Here is an 8253-nt window from a genome sequence, read left to right on the forward strand (position 1 = left end):
ACAAGCATGCTTTATTGACTACATTCCATTTGCATATTTTAGCAAAGAATCTAAAAGAAAAATCTCCTAAGTGAAAGTCTTTATCACCCACTTGGATTAGAATAGAGCCTGGATTTTATTTTTTTAAGCTGGGTAACTTCAGTGTTCAATGAAATGATTGCCAGGTATAGCTATGAGCTTTCTCTTTGGAGAACCCATGCACAGGTTGTCAAAACAGCTTCTTTTTTTTTCTTATGTATATTTTTTTATTGATTTCAGTGAGAAAAGGAGAGAGAGAGACAGATAAAAACATCAATGATGAGCGAGTATCATTGATTGTCTTCCTCCTGCATAGGCCCCACTGGGGATCCTCAACCCAGGCGTGCATCCCAACCAAGCATGGAACTGTGACCTCCTGGTTCCTATATCGACACTCAACCACTGAGCCATGCCACCTGGGCTGTCAAAACAGCTTTTATGGAAGAGGACTACTAAATAGTTCCAAAGCTGATCCAGAGAGAGATTTTAGTGAGCAATAGGACCTGATTTATGAGGGAGCTCTGACTTGTTGGCAAACTGAATCATCTTTTACAGCATTCTCTCCTCCCTTATTATCATCACCACCTTGCCGATAAGTGATTCACAATTACCAGTGACAGTTACACTAGCTCACACTTCTGAATGTTCACTGTGTGCCCAGCCGTGGGTAGGGGCTTTGTATGGCTCTCATATCATTTTCACAGCAACTCTCTGAAGTAGATAATGTCATCATTCTCTTCTTTTGATAGAAAACAGAGATGGGGGGGGGGGGAATTGATTTTGTACCATGCCAAAGGTTACCCACATGGTAACAGGCAATGCTGGGACTCCAACCTAAACAGCCAGACTGCAAAAGCTGAGCTTTTAAGTACTCCAGCGGAGCCATCCTTCTATAATTGAAAACGAAGCCTCTTATATCCATTTACAGTGCTCTTTGGAAAACTAAACCTGTTGCCTAATCTGCTTATTGGCTCCCCATGGGCAGTGCCAGCCAGCCTCCTAAGACCATACCGCTCAATTACTATCTCCGTTTTTATCAGCAACATTTCATTCTGGCTTTAGTAACCATATCATTTTCTTCTTTTTATCACCTCGGGTTTTATTGTACTAGTAAATAGAACTGAAATTAAATATTTATTAATATCCTGAAATAAATATCACGAATGAGGATGGAATGGTACATTGAGCCATTCATTTAATTAGAGTGGAATGTTAAGAGCCATCCAAGCGTTTTCTTGAGCGTGCTGTTCAAAACAGCAACCTCGCTTAGACTGGGTTGTTTCATTATATTTTATTTTTAAATGATTTGTCTCCACGCCTCCTTTCATCCTCATCTGTCCCCACAGTTTTATTCAGATTGGGACTAAGCAGCCTCTTCTTCAATAGTCGATGCAGAAATGTCAGCCATATGGGGGTGAGCACTTGGTGTTCATGACACGTATGAGTCAAATGATAGGACATCAGGGTCAGGTTCTTCTTCAAAAAGAAGCTGAATTTATTTTCTCTCCCTTCTGTTGAAGTCAATTTGATTTCCACGTATAATTTCAGGTTGGATTCTTTAACTTCATATATAAGTAATTGAATTATGTTGTATTTTCTTTTTTATAAACCAAACGGTAAGCCTTTTAAGTACCGCTGAGATTCAGCTCCTAGAAAGATTGCCATCTCATTTTCCTGATTTATCAAAGCTACTCCGAGGTAATTTTATAAAGCCTGTTAAATTAAAGTAACCCCTAAAGCAAGGCTGCATTTTTTTCTCTACCAAAAGCTATTTCTCTGACAGCAAAGAATGTTTACCAATGCTCATTTTCTTCTACATGTTTGTATGTCTTTCTTGTAAATGCAATATTAAAAAATGAATAAATCATAACTCTTTCATATACATTCTAACTTACCTTTTCAAATAATTTTGGCTTATTGCACCCATAAAACAAGGCCCAAACCCAGGTGGTAGTGGTTCTTAATCTGTAGCATGAAGCAGAATCAACAAGAAAGCTTATAATGCACAGAATGTGAGACCAACTCCCATACCCACTTTACCTCCATAATTTCTGATTCAGCACGTCTAGATGAGGCCTGAATTTCTAACCACAAATTCTCTGTGACACTGATGCTGCTGGTCCAAAGAATACACTTAGAAAACCCCCATTCTAGAAGAGGAGTCCACAAAATTTTTCTGGAAAGAGCCGTATAGTATTTTAGACTTTGTGGGATATATGATCTCTGTAGCAAGCAACTAACTGCCCAAGTCTGTGTGTGTCACATGAAAGTACCCACAGACAGTAGATAAACAAATCAACCTGACAGTGTTCTAATAGAACTTCATTTATAGGCACTTAAATTTGAATTTCACATAATTTTTACATGATACAACATCATCTTTTTAATTTTTTTTCACCACATAAACCATGTAGGAAACAACATTCTTAGCTTGTGGGCAGTGCAAAGGCTGGCCATAGGCTGAATTTTATTGACAGGCCGTAGTTTGCCAATACTGACCTAAGAAGAAGAGCATGAGTAGAACATTCAGTATCAAAATTCATGGAAGTGGCAAATAAGAACCTAACAGAAGGGTTTGATAACAATATCAATGCCCCCAAGGAGGCTCATTTCTACTATACAAGAAACAAGTTTGAACTTCCAGTCACTGATTACTCCAAAGAATAATTTTACCAAAATATTTTTGAATTACCTTATAATCGCGATAGCCATATATAGTTGTTATTATGGTGATAGCCATATTTAGTTGCATATTTAGTTATTATTATTCTAAATACTGCCTGAACCAAGTGACCATAGTATTAGTATATTATAAATTATGCTTTTTAAGTTACCCTGCCTAGGTCTAGGATTATCTTTATTAGTGAAAATGGCATATTACTCACCAAGCATATTTTCAATCCCTTATAAATGATAATTATTACTATGTCAGAAATAGACTGGAAGGCTGGCTTCTCATTGAAATAATCAAATATTTTTGGAATACAACCACCGCTTCATTTAAACATGTGGGTGCTGAATGAAGTGATCTCCAAAATAAATTAGTTGTGAAGATCCATTTGTGGTGGCTATAAGCCCTAATCAAAGGAAAATGTCTTCTTGTAAGGGTGCTCAAATTTCAGTGTGCATAAGAATCACCTGGAGTTCTTATTAAAAATTTAGGTTCCTGAGCCTGACCCTAGAGATACTCTCTCTCTTTTTTAAAAAAAATATATTTTTATTGATTTCAGAGGGGTAGGGAGAGGAAGAGAGAGAGAGAGAGAGAGAGAGAGAGAGAGAGAGAGAGAGAGAGAGAGAGAAGCATCAATGATGAGAGAAATGAGAGAATCATTGATTGGCTGCCTCCTGCACTCCCCCTACTAGGGATTGAGCCTGCAACCCTGGCATGTGCCCTTGACAGGAATTGAACTTGAAACCACTGAGCCAAACCAGGTAAGGCAACCTTAGAGATTCTAATTCAAGAGCTCTAAGGCCCTAACTTTTGCATTTGAAATGGCACCCTGGGTAATTCTCACCCAGCTGGTTCATAAATCACTCTTTGAGAAACACCGACTTACTACAGGCAAATATACAATTGAGCTAAAATTAGATAAAAGAAAAATTAACAAATTTGTTTTGGGCCATGCATAGCAGTGGTCTAATGGAGCTAGTGGAGAATAAGGTAATAATCTCATTCAGAGAATTCAACAGACATGCTGTTTTGGATCACTTCTGTTCAGCATGAGGAAGTACTAGCGGAAATTGCTTACCGAAACCCCAGGACCCATAAAAGTGGGTGTTTGGTGTGTGGTTGGTTTTTTTTAAGAGGAGAGTCTATTAATGGATGTAGTGAACCAAGAAGTTACATGGCAGTGGCATCCAGCCCTTGTCACCCTGTTCTCATACTGCTCCGAGAGCAGGACGTGCTCAATCGGGGTGATTTCCCCATGGGTTGCATTGGTTGGCAATATATGACTATGTTTGTTACCATGCCTTAGATGTGATTTGGTTTTTATTGGGTTCTATTGGAGGTACCTATTCCCTGAGAGAAATCACGGGTACCACAGCATCCTATGAACTTAAACAAGGAAGAAGTAGATGGCCACAGTCCCAATCTTGGACTAAGATTCAGTTCTGCTATATTGTACTCACTCTCTGCTTCTGCATCAAGCAAAAGCAGCCAGCTCCCCATAGGCTAGCGTAGATATGAAGACATATCTCTATTTCCTTCTAGGATTCTCTCTAAGAAATCCTATTAACATTGGCCCACTAACTTTTTTCATATTTAGGAGAGGGGTTTAGAACTTAATTCATACTTTATAACATTTATATTTAGCTTAAAAATTAAAGCATTTTGATGACCAAGTATTGTTGACTAATTCAAAGAGATCCATAATTATTATATACTACTAGAGGCCCGGTGCACAAAAATTTGTGCACTCGGGGGGTCCCTCAGCTCAGCCTATGCCCTCTTGCAGCATGGGACCCCTCTGAGGATCTCCACCTGCTGGCTTAGGTCTGCTCCCTGGGGAATCGGGCCCAAGCTGGCAGTCAGACATCCCTCTGGCAGCCCGGTAGCCCTCGGGGGATGTCCACTTGCCAGCAGGGAGCAGACCTAAGCTGCAGTTGGACATCCTTAGTGCTGCTGAGGAGGCAGGAAAGGCTCCCACCACCACCGCTGTGCTGGCAGCCATCAGCCTGGCTTGTGGCTGAGCAGAGCAACCCCTGTGGGAATGCACTGACCACCAGGGGGAAGCTCCTGCATTGAGCATCTGCCCCCTGGTGGTCAGTGTGTGTCATAGTGACCAGTCATTCCCAGTCGTTCTGCTGTTAGGGTCAGTTTGCATATTACCCTTTTATTATATAGAATAGAGGCCTGGTGCATGGGTGGGGGCCGACTGGTTTGCCCTGAAGGGTGTCCTGGATCAGGGTGGGGGTCCTGCTGGGGTGCCTGGCCAGCCTGGGTGAGGGGCTGATGGCTGTTTGGAGGTTGGTCAAGCCCTCCAGTGGGCACCCTCACCCAATGGGGGTTTGGCCAGCCTGGGTGAGGGGCTGATGGCTGTTTTCAGGATGGCCACAGCCACTTCAGGGTAGGGGTCCCCTCTGGGGTGCCTTGCCAGCCTGGGTGAGGGACTGAGGGCCGTTTTCAGGCTGCCCAAATCCCCCAGCGACCGAAGCTCCCAGCCTTTCCTTTTTTTTTTTTTTTTAATTCGCTCCAGCTCTGTGGCCATGGCGACTAGAAGCAGGTATCTGGGGTTTATTTACCTTCTATAATTGAAACTTTGTTGCCTTGAGTGGAGCTCAGAGCCAGCTGGGAAGCTTGGCTTCCTCCATCATTGGGGCAACCAAGCCTCCTGCTTACTCCAGCTCCGTGGCTGCTGGCCGCCATGGTTGGGTTAATTTGCATACAGTCGCTCTGATTGGCTGGTGGGCGTGACTTAAGGTGTAGCAAAGGTATGGTCAATTTGCATGTTTGTCTATTATTAGGTAAGATAATTTAAAAGCATACTTAATATCTAAACCTCAAGAAATTCAGTGTACCTTTCTTTTTACCCAAGGAACGTTATCATAAGCAATAATCATAGGATGTTCTCTGTATGTACACAGCTTGCCACCTATTGTCTTTTACTCACTCTTCTAAAGACACTGGTCTCAAAGAAAACTTTAAGAAACTTCTACCCATATTTGATAGGACACATAAATTATCTGGTTTACCTAAGTTGTGCATTCACTAAATTGGAAAGTGATTCCCAGTAGTCCACATAGATATGATGCATAACCATACATGCTTAGATTCTTAAGGAAAAACAATATGAACTATATCTTTAAACTATTATAATAATGTATCTGGAATTTAAGCTATAAGACCTATGATTTTCAATGATATTAAATCATGCAAATCACAATATTCCCCTTCCACTTACAAATATTTGTTAAAACGTTGCTTGTGAAATTTTCAGAATATCTTTAAAGTGATAGAATTTTCAAGGGCCAAAGTGATGCTATTCTAATCGTAACATGATATGAATACTTTTAAGATGTGATGAAAAGATGTTCTTATGTTTATGACAATACTGCTTTTTTGATATACCAAATTGCCATGAAAGGATATTTCAAATCACTTCAATAAATCTTAAAGTGATTTCCAGATATCACTTAATGTTTCTAGTTGACATAACAAATGAACCAGTTCGGATTTCATTGAAAGCTCTTTAATACATGTCAGCAGACTATTTTGGAACAGTTTCAAACAGTGACAAATTGCAGTAAATCATCTCAAGGCAGCTCAACACCATTGCAGCCGTTACAAGGTGGAATGCTTGGCTTTGTAAATCACACGAGATCGCATATCAACTCTGTTGTCACAGAGCAGAACTAGCGAATGCAAAGCTGTCGGGGTGGGATGTTCCCTTTGCTCAGGCTTCGCTTTATTTAACATGTGTTTTAATGCTGACACATTAGAAGGCTCTGTGAGAAAGGAAAGGGAATACTCCCTACATTTATTTATTAGACAGTTGGCTGCGTTGCAGAGGCATCACTATCATAAAGACAAAGTTGACCTGAGAAAGTGTGTCATTTAGCTCCATACATAGAACATCTGCTCCTAGAAGGGGGGGGGGGGGGGGGGAACATTCTTAACACCTCTTGATAAATGATCAGATGAGAAAACCTCACAAAATCTGATATTACATGCAATAAATTCAGTTTAGTTTATTTCGGATCACTTGGTACAACTAGCCAAGTATTTTTTATAACTGAACATGTTACTGTTAGAACCCTAATGACTTTTCACAGGGACTGGAAGTATCAAAATCACTACCAGCCCTCTGGTGTGGCTCAGTGTTGAATATCAATGCAGGAACCAAGAGGTCACCAGTTTGATTCCAGGTTAGGGTACATGCCTGGGTTGTGGGCTCGATCCCCAGTTGGGGGCATGCAGGAGGCAGTCAATCGATGATGCTTCTCTCTCATCAGTGTTTCTTTTTTTTCTTTTTCTTTTTTGTTAATCCTCACTGGAGGAGGATATATTTTTCCATTGATTTTTCGAGAGAGTGGAAGAGAGGGAGAGAGACCGAGAGAAACATCAATTGATGTGAGAGCGTCACATCCATTGTTTGACTCCCAGGCACCCTGACCAGGGCAGGGGATCAAGCCTGCAACTGGAATTAAACCCAGGACCCTTCAGTCTGAGAGCCTACACTCTGTCCACTGAGCCAAACTGGCTAGGGTGATCTCATCAATGTTTCTATCTCTCTATCCCTCACCCTTCATCTCACTCTAAAAATCAATAAAAACAAATTTTTCAAAAACTCACACAGACAATAGTGTGGTGAAGGCCTGGGAGGGGCAAGTGGAAGGGGTCAGTGGGGAAAAAAACAAAGGGGACATCTGTAATACTTTCAACAAGAAATTTTAAAAAATGATTAAAAATTATTAGAAAAATAAACTCACTACCAAATTATTGAGCAAATTATTTTTGCATCACATACAAGGTTTGTGGATGCCTGGTGTACCAAACTTTCAATAATAAAGGTACTTGAAGACAGCCTTGTTGTGATGATCTCCTGCGATTGTTAATTATGCCATAAATCACTCACAATTTTAAAAATTACTGTGATTAACATCCACATTACCATGAAAGATTTGCTTCACTGATTTTCACTTAAAAGGGCTCTCTTTCAATGTCTGATCTTTACTTGGAAAATATAATAGACGGTGATAACTAGTTCAACATTTATTCAGTATGATGTGGTTAGCATGATTAAATAATTACAGTTAATGGAGGCAGTGTAGGGCGTAGAAGAAACATTGTAATAAGAGTCAAAATTGCTGAATTCCAACTACTGACTAGCTTTGTGACCTTGGGCAAATCATTTTCTTTTTCTATGAATCAAAATATTCTATTAGAAAATGGGGCAGATATTTTATAAAATTGACATAAACATCAACTGAGATGGTTGATCGGGCAGCATCACAGAGGCAAATGGCAGGATCCAATTAGGATTTTAGGGGGATTTGATAAAGGGACTATTTGTAAAGTTGAGAGGGTTAGGGACCAAGGGGTAGTGAAGTGTGACCACCTGCAGGTGTGAGGGGAGGAAGTGGGTGCTGGAGCCCAGAGACAAAAAGAGCCAAGTGGAGAGAGCAAATTGCAAGGTGCTCAAACTTTCCCTAGCGAGCACCCCTTTCTTTGCTTCGGCCAGAGCTCTCCAATGGCTGAACTAAACAGGAGGACAGAGGCCAGAAAGCCCAACA

This window comes from Myotis daubentonii, chromosome 11 (genome assembly GCF_963259705.1).
Source record: "Myotis daubentonii chromosome 11, mMyoDau2.1, whole genome shotgun sequence".
In the NCBI taxonomy this organism is placed as follows: domain Eukaryota; kingdom Metazoa; phylum Chordata; class Mammalia; order Chiroptera; family Vespertilionidae; genus Myotis; species Myotis daubentonii.